This window comes from Bubalus kerabau, chromosome 3 (assembly GCF_029407905.1).
Source record: "Bubalus kerabau isolate K-KA32 ecotype Philippines breed swamp buffalo chromosome 3, PCC_UOA_SB_1v2, whole genome shotgun sequence".
NCBI classification, from domain to species: domain Eukaryota; kingdom Metazoa; phylum Chordata; class Mammalia; order Artiodactyla; family Bovidae; genus Bubalus; species Bubalus kerabau.
In genome coordinates, this window is record NC_073626.1 from 175,983,228 (window position 1) to 175,999,810 (window position 16,583).

The following is a 16,583-nucleotide window of genomic DNA, read 5'->3' on the forward strand; positions in this document are numbered from 1 at the left end:
TTCCTGTTAATGCTAAAGAGGGTTTAAACTATAACCACTTTGAAAAACAATATGGCAAAATCTAGTAAATTTCAACACATGGATACCCTCTAACCTAGCAATTAACTCCTTGAAATAAACTCTAACTCTTGATAAGTAAAAAAATGTTCATTACAACACTGTGTGTAGTGAAAGATTGAAGACAATAGAATAATGCATAAATAAATCATGCCAGTTTGTCTTAATTCTGTCCACCAGAGCCATCCCCCCAAAACAGCCACTCTGGACACCCCCTGGGCTTGGGGCGTGCATGGCTTCATGGTTAATCTCAGGACAAAAAGTAGCAAAATGACTGCTCTGGCCTTGGAAACACGTTCCGGGCCTTTGAGTCAAGGGAGTTCCAGGATCCTGTGTACCCAGACGTGGTTAGAAGAGCAAGCGAATGGTCCTGGGTGATCCTTGGCACTCTAACCCATAGAGGAGGGCATGAAGCTAAGGGAGGTGTTATGTGTTAACATCGACAAATCTCACCTATAATACTGAACATACAATGTAGAACTATATGTACCAAATGAAAACTTCATACGAAGCTTAAAAATAAACAAAACAGGGACCTCCCTGGTGGTCCAGTGGTTAAGAATCTGCCTTGCAATCCAGGAGGATGCAGGTTTGATCCCTGGTGTGAGGAGATCCCACATGCCACAGAGCAACTAAGCCCGTGAGCCACAACTAGAGAGCCCGCCTCCTGCAATGATGCAACAAAGATACTGAGTGCTGCAACTAAGATCCGACACAAACAAATAAATATTTTTTAGAATAAGCAAAACAATACTATCAACTGCTCAAGGATACAAGAAGAGGAGCAAAAGAATAAAAATTTGAATGGGAAGGACATCTACTTCTGGCAGTTTGGTGAATTCAGTTCAGTTCAGTCGCTCAGTTGTGTCCCACCCTTTGCGACCCCATGAACCGCAGCATGCCAGGCCTCCCTGTCATCACCAACTCCTGGAGTTTATTCAAACTCATGTCCATTGAGTCGGTGATGCCGTCCAACCATCTCATCCTCTGTCGTCCCCTTCTCCTCCCACCTTCAATCTTTCCCAGTATCAGGGTCTTTTCCAATGAGTCAGTTCTTCATATCAAGTGGCCAAAGTATTGGAGTTTCAGCTTCAGCATCAGTCCTTTAGGATTGACTGGTTGGATCTCCTTGCAGTCCAACGAACTCTCAAGAGTCTTCTCCAACACCACAGTTCAAAAGCATCAATTCTTTAGCGCTCAGCTTTCTTCGTAGTCCAACTCTCACATCCATACCTGACTACTGGAAAAACCATAGCTTTGACTAGATGAACCTTTGTTGGCAAAATAATGTCTCTGCTTTTTAATATGCTATCTAGATTGGTCATAACTTTCCTTCCAAGGAGTAAGCATTTTTTAATTTCATGGCTGCAATCACCATCTGCAGTGATTTTGGAGCCCAAAAACAGAAAGTCTGTCACCGTTTCCATTGTTTACCCATCTATTTCCCATGAAGTGATGGGATCAGATGCCATGATCTTAGTTTTCTGAATGCTGAGTTTTAAGACAGCTTTTTCACTCTCCTCTTTCACTTTTATCAAGAGGCTCTTTAGTTCTTCTTTACTTCCGACCTTAAGGTTGGTATCATCTGCGTATCTGAGGTTATTGATATTTCTCCCAGCAATCTTGATTCCAGCTTGTGCTTCACCCAGCCCAGCGTTTCTCATGATGTACTCTGCATAGAAGTTAAATAAGCAGGGTGACAATATATAGCCTTGACGTACTCCTTTCCCTATTTGGAACCAGTCTGTTGTTCCATGTCCAGTTCTAACTGTTGCTTCCTGACCTGCATACAGATTTCTCAAGAGGCAGGGCAGGTGGTCTGGTATTCCCATCTCTTTAAGCATTTTCCACAGTTTGTTGTGATCCACACAGTCAAAGGCTTTGGCATAGTCAATAAAGCAGAAATAGATGTTTTTCTGGAACTCTCTTGCTTTTTGATGATCTAGTGGATGTTGGCAATTTGATTTTTGGTTCCTCTGCCTTTTCTAAATCCAGCTTGAACATCTGGAAGTTCACGGTTCACGTATTGTTGAGGCCTGGCTTAGATAATTTTGAGCATTACTTTAATAGCATGTGAGATGAGTGCAATTGTGTGGTAGTTTGAGCATTCTTTGGCATTGCCTTTCTTTGGGATTGGAATGAAAACTTACCTTTTCCAGTCCTGTGACCACTGCTGAGTTTTCCAACTTTGCTGGCATATTGAGTGCAGCACTTTCACAACATCATCTTTTAGGATTTGAAATAGCTCAACTGGAATTCCATCACCTCCACTAGCTTTGTTTGTAGTGATGCTTCCTAAGGCCCGCTTGACTTCACATTCCAGGATGTCTGGCTCTAGGTGAGTGATCATACCATCATGATTATCTGGGTCATGAAGATCTTTTTTGTATAGTTCTTCTGTGTATTCTTGCCACCTCTTCTTAATATCTTGTTTCTATTAGGTCTGTACCATTTCTGTCCTTTATTGTACCCATCTTTGCATGAAATGTTCCCTTGATATCTCTAATTTTCTTGAAGAGATCTCTAGTCTTCCCCATTCTATTGTTTTCCTCTATTTCTTTGCATTGATCACTGAGGAAGTTTGGTGAATTAGGTACTCTGAAAGGTCTTCCCTCTCGAGAAGAACTAGATGTTGAAAAAAAAAACAACCCCAATAACTTTATATCTTATTACTGGTTTCCCAGGAAGTGAAATCTCTAAGGAGATGAAACAAAACACAATTGTGATCTATGAGGGGTGCATATTTAGGGAAGATGACGCATAAGAGTAAATGCCTACTTAGCACCATAGTTAGGAGCACAGATGAGGCCAGTAGCACCTGAGGATCTGAATCTGAGATTCCAGCTAGAACAGGGACCCAGAAGTATAGTAAAGTGATTACAGATCAGCAGCTCTCCCTAGCTCCCAGATATAATTATCTCACAATAAACAGCTTAAAAAAAATCATCACCAACAGACCTGCATTAAACATATGAATGCCCAAGTATGTACTTCTTTTTTTTGGCCATACTACATAGCTTGCAGGATCTTAGTTCCCCAACCAGGCATCAAACCTGGGTCCACAGCAGTGAAAGCACTGAGCCCTAACTACTGGACCACCAGGGAATTCCCTATGTATGTACTTTAGGAAAAAGAAAAATGATGGAAGAAGACAAACCTGAGACACAAGGAGGATTGTTGAGGGAAAAAATGATAAATGTAGATAAATGTAAACAAATATTGTATAATATAAAGAGTTTGACGGCAAATTCATGGGCTAAAAGAAAAAGAGGATAGAAATGAAACTTGATTGCTAGGAAGAAGGGTGAAGTCATTGGAATTAGAGTGTTCCAAGGTTCTTGCATTGTTTGGAAAGAGAGTTGGAATATTAAACTCAGGCTCTGTTAAATGTGCAAGGTAAAATTTTAAAAATAACTACTCTAAGAATAGAAATAGAGTCAATGACTTCAAAGAAATGAGTTAATTTTCAGGCCAGTAGACGGAAAATGTGGAGTAAGGAAACAGAAATTCAGGGCATGGCCAAGATGGTGGAGGAGGAAGACCCTGAGCTCACTTCCTTCCATGGGCACACCCAAATTGTAACTCTGTACAGAGCAACTGTCTATGAGAACAACCTGAAAACTAGCAGAAAAGATTTTCCACACCTAAGGATGTTAAGAAGGAGCAACAGGAAGGGTGGACACAACGTACAGTCAAGACCCTCCGCCCCACTTCTGGTTAGGCAACCCACAAACAGGAGGCCGATCACAACTGCAGAGGTTTTCCCAAGAAGCAAGTGGTTCAAGCCCCAGGTTGGGCTCCCTAGCCCAGTGTTCTCACCAGGAAGATGAGTCCCTAGAACATCTGACTTTGAAGGCTAGTGGGTCTTGTGTACAGGAGAGCTTATAGGAAATAGAAACTACCCTCTAAAAGTGTTAGTTGCTCAGTCTGACTCTTTGCAACCCTATGGACTGAGGCCCGCCAGGCTCCTCTGTCCATGGGATTTCCCAGGCAAGAATACTGTAGTGGATTGCCATTTCCTTCTCCAGGGGATCTTCCCAATCCAGGGATTGAACCTGGGTCTCCCATATTGTCTCAGCCACCAGGGAAGCACTCTTAAAGGGTTCACACAAAATCTCACATGCCTGAGACCCAGGACAGAGGCAGGAATTTGAAAGGAACCTGGATTGGACCCACTTGCTGATCTTGGAGAGCCTCCTGGAGAGACAGGAGGCAGCTAGGGCCCCCCTTGAGTACGTGGACACTGGCAGCAGTCATTTTGGGCAGCTTGTTGTACCACCAGGACACTGGTGCTGGCAAGCACCATTTTAGAATCCTCCCTCTAGTTTATTATCACCAGGATGCAACTCCGCCCGCTGGTGGACCAGCAACCTTCACACTAGGGCCTGGAAGCCAGCTGGGCCAGGGTCAACTACCAGTGTGCCCACAGTAATCCGTCCCACAGAAGTGCCCATTTAGAGCACATAGCTTGAATGACCAAGGGGAAATGTGTTACTGGGCCCCGTAGGATGCTTTCTACATAAGGCCATTTCTCCAAAATCAGGAAATGTAACTGAACTACTAAATACACAGAAATAAATATAGAGAATCAGGCAAAAAATTAGGCAACAGAGGAATATATTCCAAAGGAAAGAACAAGATAAAGCCCCAGAGAAGAACTAGGCAAAGGGATGATAAGCAATCTACCCAATAAAGAGTTCAAGATAATGATCATAAAGATGTTCAATAAATTCAGGGGAAGAATGGATGAACACAGTGAGAATTTTAACAAGAGTTTAAAGATATAGAAAAGAACTAAACAGAGCTGAAGAATACAATAACTGAAATGAAAACTACAATGGAAGGAATCAACTGTAGATTAGATGATGCAGAAGAATAGATCAATGAACTAAAGCACAGTAGTGGGAATCACTGAAGCCAAATGGAAAAAAGAAATCTTTGATGAGGATAATTTAAAGGAACTCGGAGACAACATCAAGTATGTGAATATTTGCATCGCAAGGGTCCCAGATGGAAAAGAGAAAGAGACAAGAACTTATCTGAAGAAATAATAGCTGAAAGTTTTCTAACCTGGAAAAGAGAACAGACGTCCAGGTCCAGGGAGCACAGAGTCACAAACAAGTTGAACCCAAAGAAATTCACACCAAGACACATTGTCATTAAAATGGAAGAAATTAAAGACAAAGGGAGAATTTTAAAAGCAGCGAGGGAACTCCCATAGGCTATCAGTTGACTTTTCAGCAGAAACTTTGCAGGGCAGAGGGAATGGAATGGTGAAATATTTAAAATGGTGAAAGCAAGAATATTATACCCAGAAAATCTTTCATTCAGATATGAAAGAGAGTTAAAGAGTTTTATAGACAAAGCAAAAGCTAAGAGTTCAACACCATGTGTAAAATTGGCTTTATAAGAAATGTTACAGGGACTTCTCTAAGTAAAAAAGAAAAGACCACAACTAGAAATATGAAAGTTACAAAAGGAAAAATTTCATTGGTAAAGGCAATCATACAGTAAAAGGTAGTAGATCAACTATTTTTAAAGCTGGTAGGAAAGTTAAAAGACAAAAATAGTAAAACTGTCTATATTCACAACAAGCAGTTAAGGGATATACAAGACAAAAAGATGTAAAATATGATGCCCAAAACAGTAAAGGGGTGAGTAGAGATGCAGAAAACAGAAATTCAGTCTACTCTTAAAAAGATAAGAACAGAGAACAAGCAAAAAACAAACACAAACAGAGCAAAAGTGGGGTAAATAAAAATCAAATGGTAAAATTGTAGAGACAAGTCAAATACGTTAGTAATAATAGTTAATTAACAGCACACAGTTCGAAGTGGGATAGTTCAAAACACTTTTCTCCATTATTGACTGACATTTCCAATCAGAAAAAAATTGGTAAAGTAATGGAAGATATAAGCAACACAACTAACTAGCTTGATTTATTGACCCAAAGTGACTCCAACACCCAAAACTTATTTTACCAAGCATGCATAAAACATTTGCAAACACTGACCACATACTAGGCCATAAAGCAAGTCTTATTGTCAAAAATCAGTCATACGCACCATATTCTCTGACCAAAATGCAATTAAGTTAATGATTGATAATGATAAACAATTCCCACATGCTTGGAAATTTTAAAACACATTTCTGGAAACAACCCAGATGTTCATCAACAGTTGAATAGACAAATAAGTTGTATTATATTCATACAATGGGATGCTGTACTGTGCTCAGTCACTCAGCCATGTCTGACTGTTTACAACCTCATGGACTGTAGCCTGCCAGGCCCCTCTGTCCATGGGAATTCACCAGGCAAGAATCCTGGAGTGGGTTGCCATGCCCTCCTCCATGGGATCTTTCCAACCCAAGGATCGAACCCAGGTCTCCCACATTTCAGGTGGATTCTTTACTATCTGAGCCACCATGGAAGCCCATGAATACTGGAGTGGATAGCCTACCCCTTCTCCAGGGGATCTTCCCAACCCAGGAATCCAACTGGGGTCTCCTGCACTGCAGGCAGATTCTTTACCAGCTGAGCTACCAGGGAAGCCCACAGTGGGATGCTGCTGCTGCTGCTAAGTCGCTTCAGCCATGTCCAACTCTGTGTGACCCCACAGACGGCAGCCCACCAGGCTCCCCTGTCCCTGGGATTCTCCAGGCAAGAACACTGGAGTGGGTTGCCATTTCCTTCTCCAATGCATGAGAGTGAAAAGGGAAAGTGAAGTCGCTCTGTTGTGCCCAACTCTTTGTGACCCCATGGACTGCAGCCTACCAGGCTCCTCCGTCCATGGGATTTTCCAGGCAAGAGTACTGGAGTGGGGTGCCATTGCCTTCTCCGAGTGGGATGCTACACCCCCAAATAAATCACACACAAATCACTATTTAACAGGCAATGACATGAACAAACCTCACAGAATGTTGAATGAAAGAGGTCAGAAAGAGTAAATACTCTGTAGTTCCATTTGCATGAAGTCCAAAAGCAAAATCAATTCTGGTAGAAGTTAGAATAGTTTTACCTCTAGGATGTTGGGGGTGATTACTGACTGAGATGTTGAAAATTCTATCTTGTTTTAGCTTAAGGAAAAAAAAACACAATAGAATAAACCCAGTGAAAGTAGGACAAAGGAAATAATGAATATAAGACCAAAACTTACTAAAATAGAAAAAAAAAAAAGACACAATTGAGAGGATTAACGAAACCCAACGTTGGTTTTTCTGAAAATATCGATAAAATAGTCAAACCTCTTAGGCTGATTTATGTTTTAAAAGGAAAGGCAAAAATAAATAAATATTAAGAATGGAAAGGATATGATAAACACACATGCAGGAGTGATTTAAAAGATAAAAAAAAAGCAATCTGAACAACCATTTCTTTAATGTTATCGTTTATTCCTCATTTCCATTTCTTAAATCAGTTTTGAAGTTATATTTTAAAGACACATCTATTATATCTACATTTTAAATTTTTTTGCAGAAAGTTGTTTATTATGGTTTAAAAAAATCTTTCTATAGTTAATTCCCTCTATTCATTATTTATTTGGGCCTTCTTTAATCAGCCTTGTGAGAAATGTATCTATTTTATAAGACACTTTTTAAACTGATCTGTATTGTTTCTTTCCATTCTTGATATTGATTTTTCTCTCATCTTTAGTGTTTTCTGCTATTTGAGAAGGGTGTTATCATGTTGTTGTTTTCTTTCTGATTTCTTAAGTTGGATGCTCAACTCATTAATATGAAATCTTTATTAATGTGAACTCCTTAATTAATTTATTTAAGAATAAGCATGCCCCTTAGGATTGCTTTAGTTGTATTCAAATTTCAAAATGTAATGCTTTGGGACTTCCCTGGTGGCTCAGTGGTAAAGAATCTGCCTGCCAATCCTGGAGACACGGGTTCAATTCCTGGTCAGGGAGGATCCCACATGCCACCGAGCAACTAAGTTTGTGCCCCACAACTACTGAGCCTGTGCTCTAGAGCCCAGGGACCACAAGTACCGGGTCCACGTGCCCAAGATCCTGTGCTCTGCACCTAGAGAAGCCACTGCAATGAGAAAAGCCTTCACACTGCAACGAGAGCCCCTGCTCACCATAGCTAGAGGAAAGCCCGCACAGCAGTGAAGACCCAGAACAGTTCAAAATAAAGACAAATTAATTAATTTAATTATTAAATTAAAAAAATGTAATGCTTTCATTGTCAGCCAATTCCTAATTTTGTATTTTTTCTTTATCCTGTTAAGTATTTGGAGGTAAGATCTTTCTTTTCAAACTTAGTGTTATCTTTTTGTAAAGGTTTTCTCATTTCATTTTATTGTAATCATAGAAGATGACCTAAACAATATCAGTTCTTCACTCTGTGGGCAGACTTGCTTCATGACCTAGTGTGTAATCAATTGTTATAAAATTTCCCTTATTGTATGAGAAGAATGTCAGTTTTCTGACTGTTTGAACAAGCTTCTTAATTATGTTATTCACATTTTCTGCATATCTATTAATCTTAGGGCTGCTCGATTTAGTCCTTCGGATGAATTGTGAATCCATTCATCTTCAAAACTGTCTCAACTTTTGCTTTATGTCAGGAGTCATCAAACTACGGTAAATGGACCACACTTGGCCCACTCCTTGTTTTAGTAAATGAAGTTTAGTTGGAACGTGGCCATGTTCTTTTTCTTATGTGTTATCTATAATTGTGTTATCATTACAACGGCTAAGATGAGCGGTTGAGATAGAGACTATATTACCTGCAAAGTCTAAAAGTTTTCACTATCCGTCCTTTTATGTTGCTGCTGTTGTTCAGTAGCCAAGTTGTGTCTGACACTTTGTGATCACATGTACTGCAGCATGCCAGGCCTCCCTGTCCCTCATCATCTCTCAGTTTGTGCAAGTTCATGTCCATTGAATTAGTGATGCCATCCAACCATCTCATCCTCTGTTGCCCTCTTCTCCTTTTATAGGAAAAATATAATATGAGGACTATGCTATTAGATTCAAACAAGTTCAGAATTATATCTCCCTGATAACAATTTCTTTGTTAACCATTATATAATGATTCTCTCATCCTCAAAAATCATGCCTTTTGACTTAAAGTGCATTTCATCTGATACTTCTAAAGCTACACCAGCTTCTTTTGGCTTAGTAGTCACCCAATGTGCCTGTTAGGAATGCATTTAGCTGTAAATAACAAATCCCAACTACGGTGGCTGAAACAATTTATCCAATAAAAATAGTGTTAGCCGTTCAGCTGCTCAGTTACATCCAACTCTTTGCGACCCCACAGACTGTAGCCCACCAGGCTCCTCCATCCATAGGATTTTCCAGGCAACAATACTGGAGCAGGTTGCCATTTCCTTCTCCAGGGGATCTTCCCAAGCCAGGGATCAAACCAGCGTCTCCCACGTTGCAGGCAGACTCTTCACCACCTGAGCCACCAGGGAAACCACCTATAAAAATACAAGGTACCCAGTTAAATGTAAATTTCAGATAATAATTTCAATATCTGCATGGGATGTACTTATACTAAAAATAATCATTCATGCTTATTCAAAATTCAGATTTGACCGGATTCCTGAATTTTATGTGGCAACCCTATTTATAATCTGACCTTGGAAGCAAAACTGGCTACGTAATTTGTGGGGCCCCTTATTTTAAAAATTGTTAGGAATTTCAAATCAGCAAGAGCAGATCATTAAACCAAGCATGGAGCTCTTCTGAGAAGGTTACCCTATGTGAGAGTACAGGCTGTATTCACAGAAAGCCAGCCCTGCTTGGAAGTGACATACCATCACTTTCACCACATTCTACTGAACAGAAACTAGTCATTAAGTCCAACCCACACATTATGGGAGAGAATTACACAAGGGTCCCAAGAGGCAGATATCACAAGGGTCATCTTGGAAACTGACAAACTTTGCTTCTCCTATTTGTCATTTCCTGCCTGGAGGTGGACTGACTGGACTGTCCGTATTCCCTTTGTCCTCTCTACTGGTTAGAATATGTTCTATTTCTGGTCTTTCATTAGTCATCCTTAAATTTTAAACATGCATACCTCAGTTAACAAAGTCTACAGTTAATCAATTCTTTTAGAACAATCAGGCCTTCCTTGGTCGCTCAGCTGGTAAAGAATCCACCCGCAGTGCAGGAGACCCTGGTTTGATTCCTGGATAGGGAAGATCCCCTGGAGAAGGGATAGGCTACCCACTCCAGTATTCATGGGCTTCCCTGGTGGCTCAGATGGTAAAAAATCTGCCTGCAATGTGGGAGACCTGGGTTTGATCCCTGGGTTGGGAAGATCCTCTGAAGGAGGGCATGGCAACCCTCCTTGGCAATACTCCAGTATTCTCGCCTGGAGAATCCCCATGGACAGAGGAGCCTGGTGGGCTACAGCGCATCAGGTTGCAAAGAGTCGGACACGACTGGGCGACTAAGCCAAAGGACCTTAGAATGCTTTAGAACTCTGATCTTAGCTCCCTGTCTATAATTTGATTGTTTTCCAGTTTTTAGCCTATCTTGTTTATTTTATCCCACAAATCAGCTAAAATTATTTTTGATTAATCAAAAATAAAATCATTTTTATTAAGTCCCTGCTTGTTTGTGTTTCCCACATTTAATCTTTTTTGGGCTTTTGCTCCCCATCTTTTGTAATCCACTTCATCCTTTTGAGTTTACTTCCTGGATTTTTCATATTATCTTGATGTGTTATCATGCCAGAACACTATGTCCTCATGGTGTTTTTTAGTGATTTTTTTTTTTTTAAACCTTCATTGCATCTCTGGTCATAGCCTTGTTTTCATTCCCAATATTGTGAATTTTGTGCTAATAATTTATTTTATTAAGGCTTTTAAAGAAATAGTTCAACTTTTTGTTGTTTTCCATATTATTAATTCCTGCTTTATTACACCCTTTTTTCCATTCTTTTTGACTTTTCTGATGGTCTGTCCTAAAATCTTGAGTTGGATGTTTAATTCATTTGTTGCCAATCTTTTCTGTTTTTAATAAATGAATTTAAAGCTATAATTTTCCTCCCAAGTTTCACTTTACTTATTGTTGCTCAGTTTTAAATATCTTGTAATTTTCATTATAATGTTATCATTGCATATAGAGATTATTATTTAAAATATGCTTTTAAGTTAACAAATATATTGTATTTCCTTGGTCAACATTTTGTTGTTGGTTTCTAATTTTATCATATTGGGGCTACAGAACGTGACTGATACCGATTCTTGAAAAGAAATTTTCGACTTCCTTTATGGCCACAAATGTGGTATTTTTAAAAATGTTCCATGTGAGCTTGAAAACAATGGGTATTCTTTGTGTAAGGAGGAGTAAAGTTTATGTTTATCCAGCAGATGAAGTTCTTAATTACATTGTCCTAATTTCTGTATCCTTCCTAAAGTTTTTCTATTTGATCTTCTGGTTTTAAGAAAGTTTAGAATTTCCCACTTTGAAACAGAAAATTTCCCACTTTGTTTATAGGTTCCTGGCTTTCTCCTTGTGGTTCTGCCAGATTTCTTTATATGTTTCACCAAAATAAATATAAGTTTATGATCCATGTAAGTTCATGATTATTAGATCTTCTTGGCAGATGTTTCCTTTTATGTGTATGTTGGTTAGGGCTAGACTGCTGCTACAGACGACCCTAAAAACAGTGGTTTAAATAAGACAGAAGTGTATTGCTTGTCCACGTGAAAGTCCACAGCCACAGTTCCTGTGGGGTTTGGTGAATGAGAAGCCAGCAGGAGAGGAGGGAGCAGAAAGCGTGAGGCTGACGTTTGTTCCCCTGCCTCCTCACTGTGAGGTCACCTCTGCTCTACATAACTCTCTATCAGAACCGGTCACTTCTTCCCTTTGACCCTGCTGACCTAGGGGAATGAAAACTATGCTATCGCTAGCCTCAGAGCCCTGCAATTTCTCTTATGACTCCCCTACACCCTACTTTGTCATGAGTCCTTTTGAAAATAAACTCTGCCCAAATTCTCTTAATTAGAGCATGCCATCTGTTTCCTGTTGGGACCCTGAGCAATGCAGACTGGCATCATGTGTTTAGAAGTCATTGATTCTGAATGCCTTTAGGCAAGCGTGAACTCTCAAATACATGCTGGACACAGGCCCCATGACTCCCTGTTCTGACACTCTTAGCTCACTCGTGTAACTGCTTAGACCCAAAGGCATTTGAGGCGGAGACCTTGGGTTACTGGCCCCTGTCTAAGACCACCCCTACATCCACATCTCCAAAGTACCACCATGTCTCTGGGGAAGGAACTACTCAAAACCCATCAATAACACCCTCCTTATCCGTCTTAACACAGGCTCAGTGTGGCCACTGGTTTGATGGCCAGAGTGGCCTCTTCTTGGACAGTCTCAGCATCTCAGAATCACAGGGACTCACCTTTGTCTGAGGATGCTTTTCTACTTTAGAGGGGTCAATACTTTGCCAAGTGACTGTCAGATTTTGCAGGACCCAGAGCCAGCCTGCCCCTTTATGGTGACTTTGTACATCTCTGCTCTGATTCATTCAGTTCAGTTAAGTTTAGTCACTCAATTGTGTCCGACTCTTTGTGACCCCCTGAACTGCAGCACGCCAGGCCTCCCTGTCTATCACCGACTCCCGGGGTTCACTGAGACTCACGTCCATCGAGTCAGTGATGCCATCCAGCCATCCTCATCCCTTGTCGTCCCCTTCTCCTCTTGCCTCCAATCCCTCCCAGCATCAGAGTCTTTTCCAATGAGTCAACTATTTGCATGAGGTGGCCAAAATATTGGAGTTTCAGCTTTAGCATCAGTCCTTCCAAAGAACACCCAGGACTGATCTCCTTCAGAATGGACTGGTTGGATCTCCTTGCAGTCCAAGGGACTCTCAAGAGTCTTCTCCAACACCAAAGCATCAATTCTTCAGCGCTCAGCTTTCTTCACAGTCCAACTTTCACATCTATACATGACCACTGGAAAAACCATAGCCTTGACTAGACGGACCTTTGTTGGCAAAGTAGTGTCTCTGCTTTTGAATATGCTATCTAGGTTGGTCATAAGTGTCTTTTAATTTCGTGGCTGCAATCACCATCTGCAGTGATTTTGGAGCCCCCCCAAAAAAAGTCTGATACTGTTTCCACTGTTTCCCTATCTATTTCCCATGAAGTGATGGGACCAGATGCCATGATATTAGTTTTCTGAATGTTGAGCTTTAAGCCAACTTTTTCACTCTCCTCTTTCACTTTCATCAAGAGGCTTTTTAGTTCCTCTTCACTTTCTGCCATAAGGGTGGTGTCATCTGCCTGGAAAATCCCATGGGCGGAGGGGCTTGGTGGGCTGTGGTCCATGGGGTTGCTAAGAGTGGGACATGACTGAGCGACTTCACTTTGACTTTTCACTTTCATGCATTGGAGAAGGAAATGGCAACCCACGCCAGTGTTCTTGCCTGGAGAATCCCAGGGACGGCAGAGCCTGGTGGGCTGCCGTCTATGGGGTTGCACAGAGTCGAACACGACTGAAACAATTTAGAAGCAGCAGCAGCAGCATCTGCATATCTGAGGTTATTGATATTTCTCCCGGCAATCTTGATTCCAGCTTGTGCTTCTTCCAGCCCAGCATTTCTCATGATGTACTCTGCACATAAGTACCAATTTCTCCAGTCTGACTCTCAGTGGGCCCAACTTGTTTCCCTCATTTCCTCATTTTCAGGGAAACATTCAGTCTTGGCCAGCTCCCACACCAAGACAGTAGAGATCACTGTTCCCATTTTACAGACTAGGAAACCAAGGTTCAGAGTGGAAAGCGATCTTTGACGAGTACAATGGAGCTGGGCTTTGAGCCTGGTTCTGTTGAGCTCTGGATTAGAGGTTTTCCAAGGGAAGTTGTTTGTATTGAGGTGAGGAAAGGGAACCTGAGTGGAGGACAGAGCCCCAGATGAACCTCAAAGCCTTATCCTGACCGGACTGGCTCATGACATCTGGGTGAGAGGCACAGACTGACGGGGCCCTGGATTCCAGCAGACTGAGACACATTCCCTCTTCTGCCCCCATCTGTTTGTCTCCTCAGGCTGGTCTCCAGGCTTCACAAAGTTATGAGGACTCACCCCGGGGAATGTCTGTGAAACGTGCAAGTGGGCCTGCTCGGTTCTGAGAGTCACCCAGATCCATGCTCTTCACTTTTCCAGGTTGTGGTGGGTGCGGATTCAGCCAGCAGGGGGCCCTGCTGTCAACTGACCATGCCCCTGGGCCCTGCCTGTGTGCATCCATTCATTCACTCATACCTCTGGTCTCCCAGCAAACAGCTCCCATTCAACCATCTCATCATATCCCATGATGGGGACCATGCTCTTCCCCTGGGATCAGAAAGCAGGATGCTCTCCTGGAAGCCCTGCTCAGACTTAGTCTTGCTTTACTTTGGGAAAACTACCCTGGGTGTTAGTGTCAGAGCCACAGAATTCTCATAAAATGGATGGAATTCTAGACAAGTTATCTCCCAGGGCTCAGGAATGAGTCCTCAGGGAGAAGCTGGGAAGGAATCTCTCACTCTTTGACCTACAAAGTCATCTCTTTGGGTTGATCTATAAATCGAGTGGTAGGCAATGTGGGTTGTATCCAGCGGCACCACTGAACAGCTAAGTGACCTGACTAATCCCACATTCCCCTGAGCCTCTATCTCCTTATCTGTCCAATGACGGTAACAGTAACCCCTGGCTGTTGTGGACTGTTTTGGTCATCTGGTCAGCATCTCTTCTTTCCCCTGGAACAGCAGTCTTCCCCTTCTTTAGGGTTTCCTCCTCCAAACACTGGTTCATCCAGGGTGGTCATGGCATCTATGATCCTGTCCTTTGGCTAAAGATTAGAGCTGGGCCAATCAGAAGGCTTCCCTGTTCCGTTCTGTTTCGAGTCAGAACTGAGAAGACAGCTGTGAAAATGTGAAAGGCTCAGGAGTTTTCAGTGGTCAAATGTCCTTCCTAATAGCAGAGTTAGTCTAGAGAGGGAGAGAGAGGATGTGAGTCCTGGCGAGGTTTAGATTCCTAGTTCTGGCTGTGCTTGGGCCCACTAGCCTTGCTCACAATCTGGAAGTTCACTCCTCTCTTAGATTCCCAGAGTTGCCTCACTGGTTGGCTTTGGTTTCTAAAGATATCTTTCTCACAGGGTTGTGTGTAGGATCAAATGAGCTGAAGTGTATGCAGCGCTCAGCCCGAGGTCTGGCGCACTGCAGGCTCAGGGGGCATGGATTCCTTTCCCTTAATGGGCACCAGGCAAGGATGGGGTTTGGCAAGATACCAGGAAGATGTGAGGCATCAGCACTAGTGAAGGGATGTAGCTCAGCAGGTCACAGAAAATGAAAGTCAGGTGCCTGGGGACCCCACGGAGCTCCACAGGAGACCAGAATGAGTTCCCAAGAGGAACATTTGGTGCTTAGGAAAGGTGGGACTAAGGAAAAAAAGCTCCTGCTGCAATGATTTGTGGGAGGAAAAATTGCCCCTCTGTACTAGGAATTTGGGCTTTCCAGGCAGCTCAGTGGTAAAGAATCCACCTGCTAATGCAGGAGACACAGGTGACATGGGCTCAATCCCTGGGTCAGGAAGATTCCCTGGAGGAGGAAATGGCAACACACTCTAGTATTCTTGCCCAGAAAATCCCACAGACAAAGGAGCTTGACGGGCTACAGTCCATGGGGTCGTGAAGAGTCAAACACGACTGAGCAACTGAGACACACACACGCACCAGGCATGTATGCTAGAGTCTCTGGAGGTGTAGAAGATGGGTACTACGAAAAGCTTTAAGAGGAGGGATGTTTGAGCTGGGTTTTGAAGGATGACTAAGAGTTTGTCATGCAGGGAAAGGACTTAGGGAAATGGGATTAACACTACCAAACAACCACTTTTAGTACAAAGCTGATTAGTATGAGAATTTAGACAGCCTGAGTTTAATCCTTCCTCAACTATCTGCAAAAAAAGGAAGTAGAAGTTTATTTTTAGTATTAAATGAGATGTTGTCATCATTATTGTTCAGTTGCTAAGTTGTATCCGACTCTTTGCAACCCCATGGACTGTAGCCTGTCAGGCTTTCCTGTCTTTTAAATGAGATAATACATGCAAAACACTCAGAACAACATGCTGTCAGAGGCTATGGTTAAGCACTAAAAAATGTTTAGCTCATTACAAAAAGCTTTTACATTATCAAGTCCAACCCCCTTTAAAAGATTAGAGCTGTTACCATTTAATACTTTCCAAGTATGCTGTTAAATGTTTAGCATGTTTTGTCTCTTTTAATCCTCCCAACAACTCCAGGAAGTGAGTACTATTATCCCCATTAAAGATAGAAACCAAGACAGCACATTAAAAAGCAGAGACATCACTCTGCCAACAAAGTTCCATATAGTCAAAGCTATGGATTTTCCAATAGTCATGTATGGTTATGAGAGTTGGACCATAAAGAAGGCTGAGCACTGAAGAATTGATGCTTTCGAACTGTGGTGCTGGAGAAGACTCTTGAGAGTCTCTTGGACAGCAAGGAGATCAAACCAATCAATCCTAAAGGAAATCAACCCTGAATA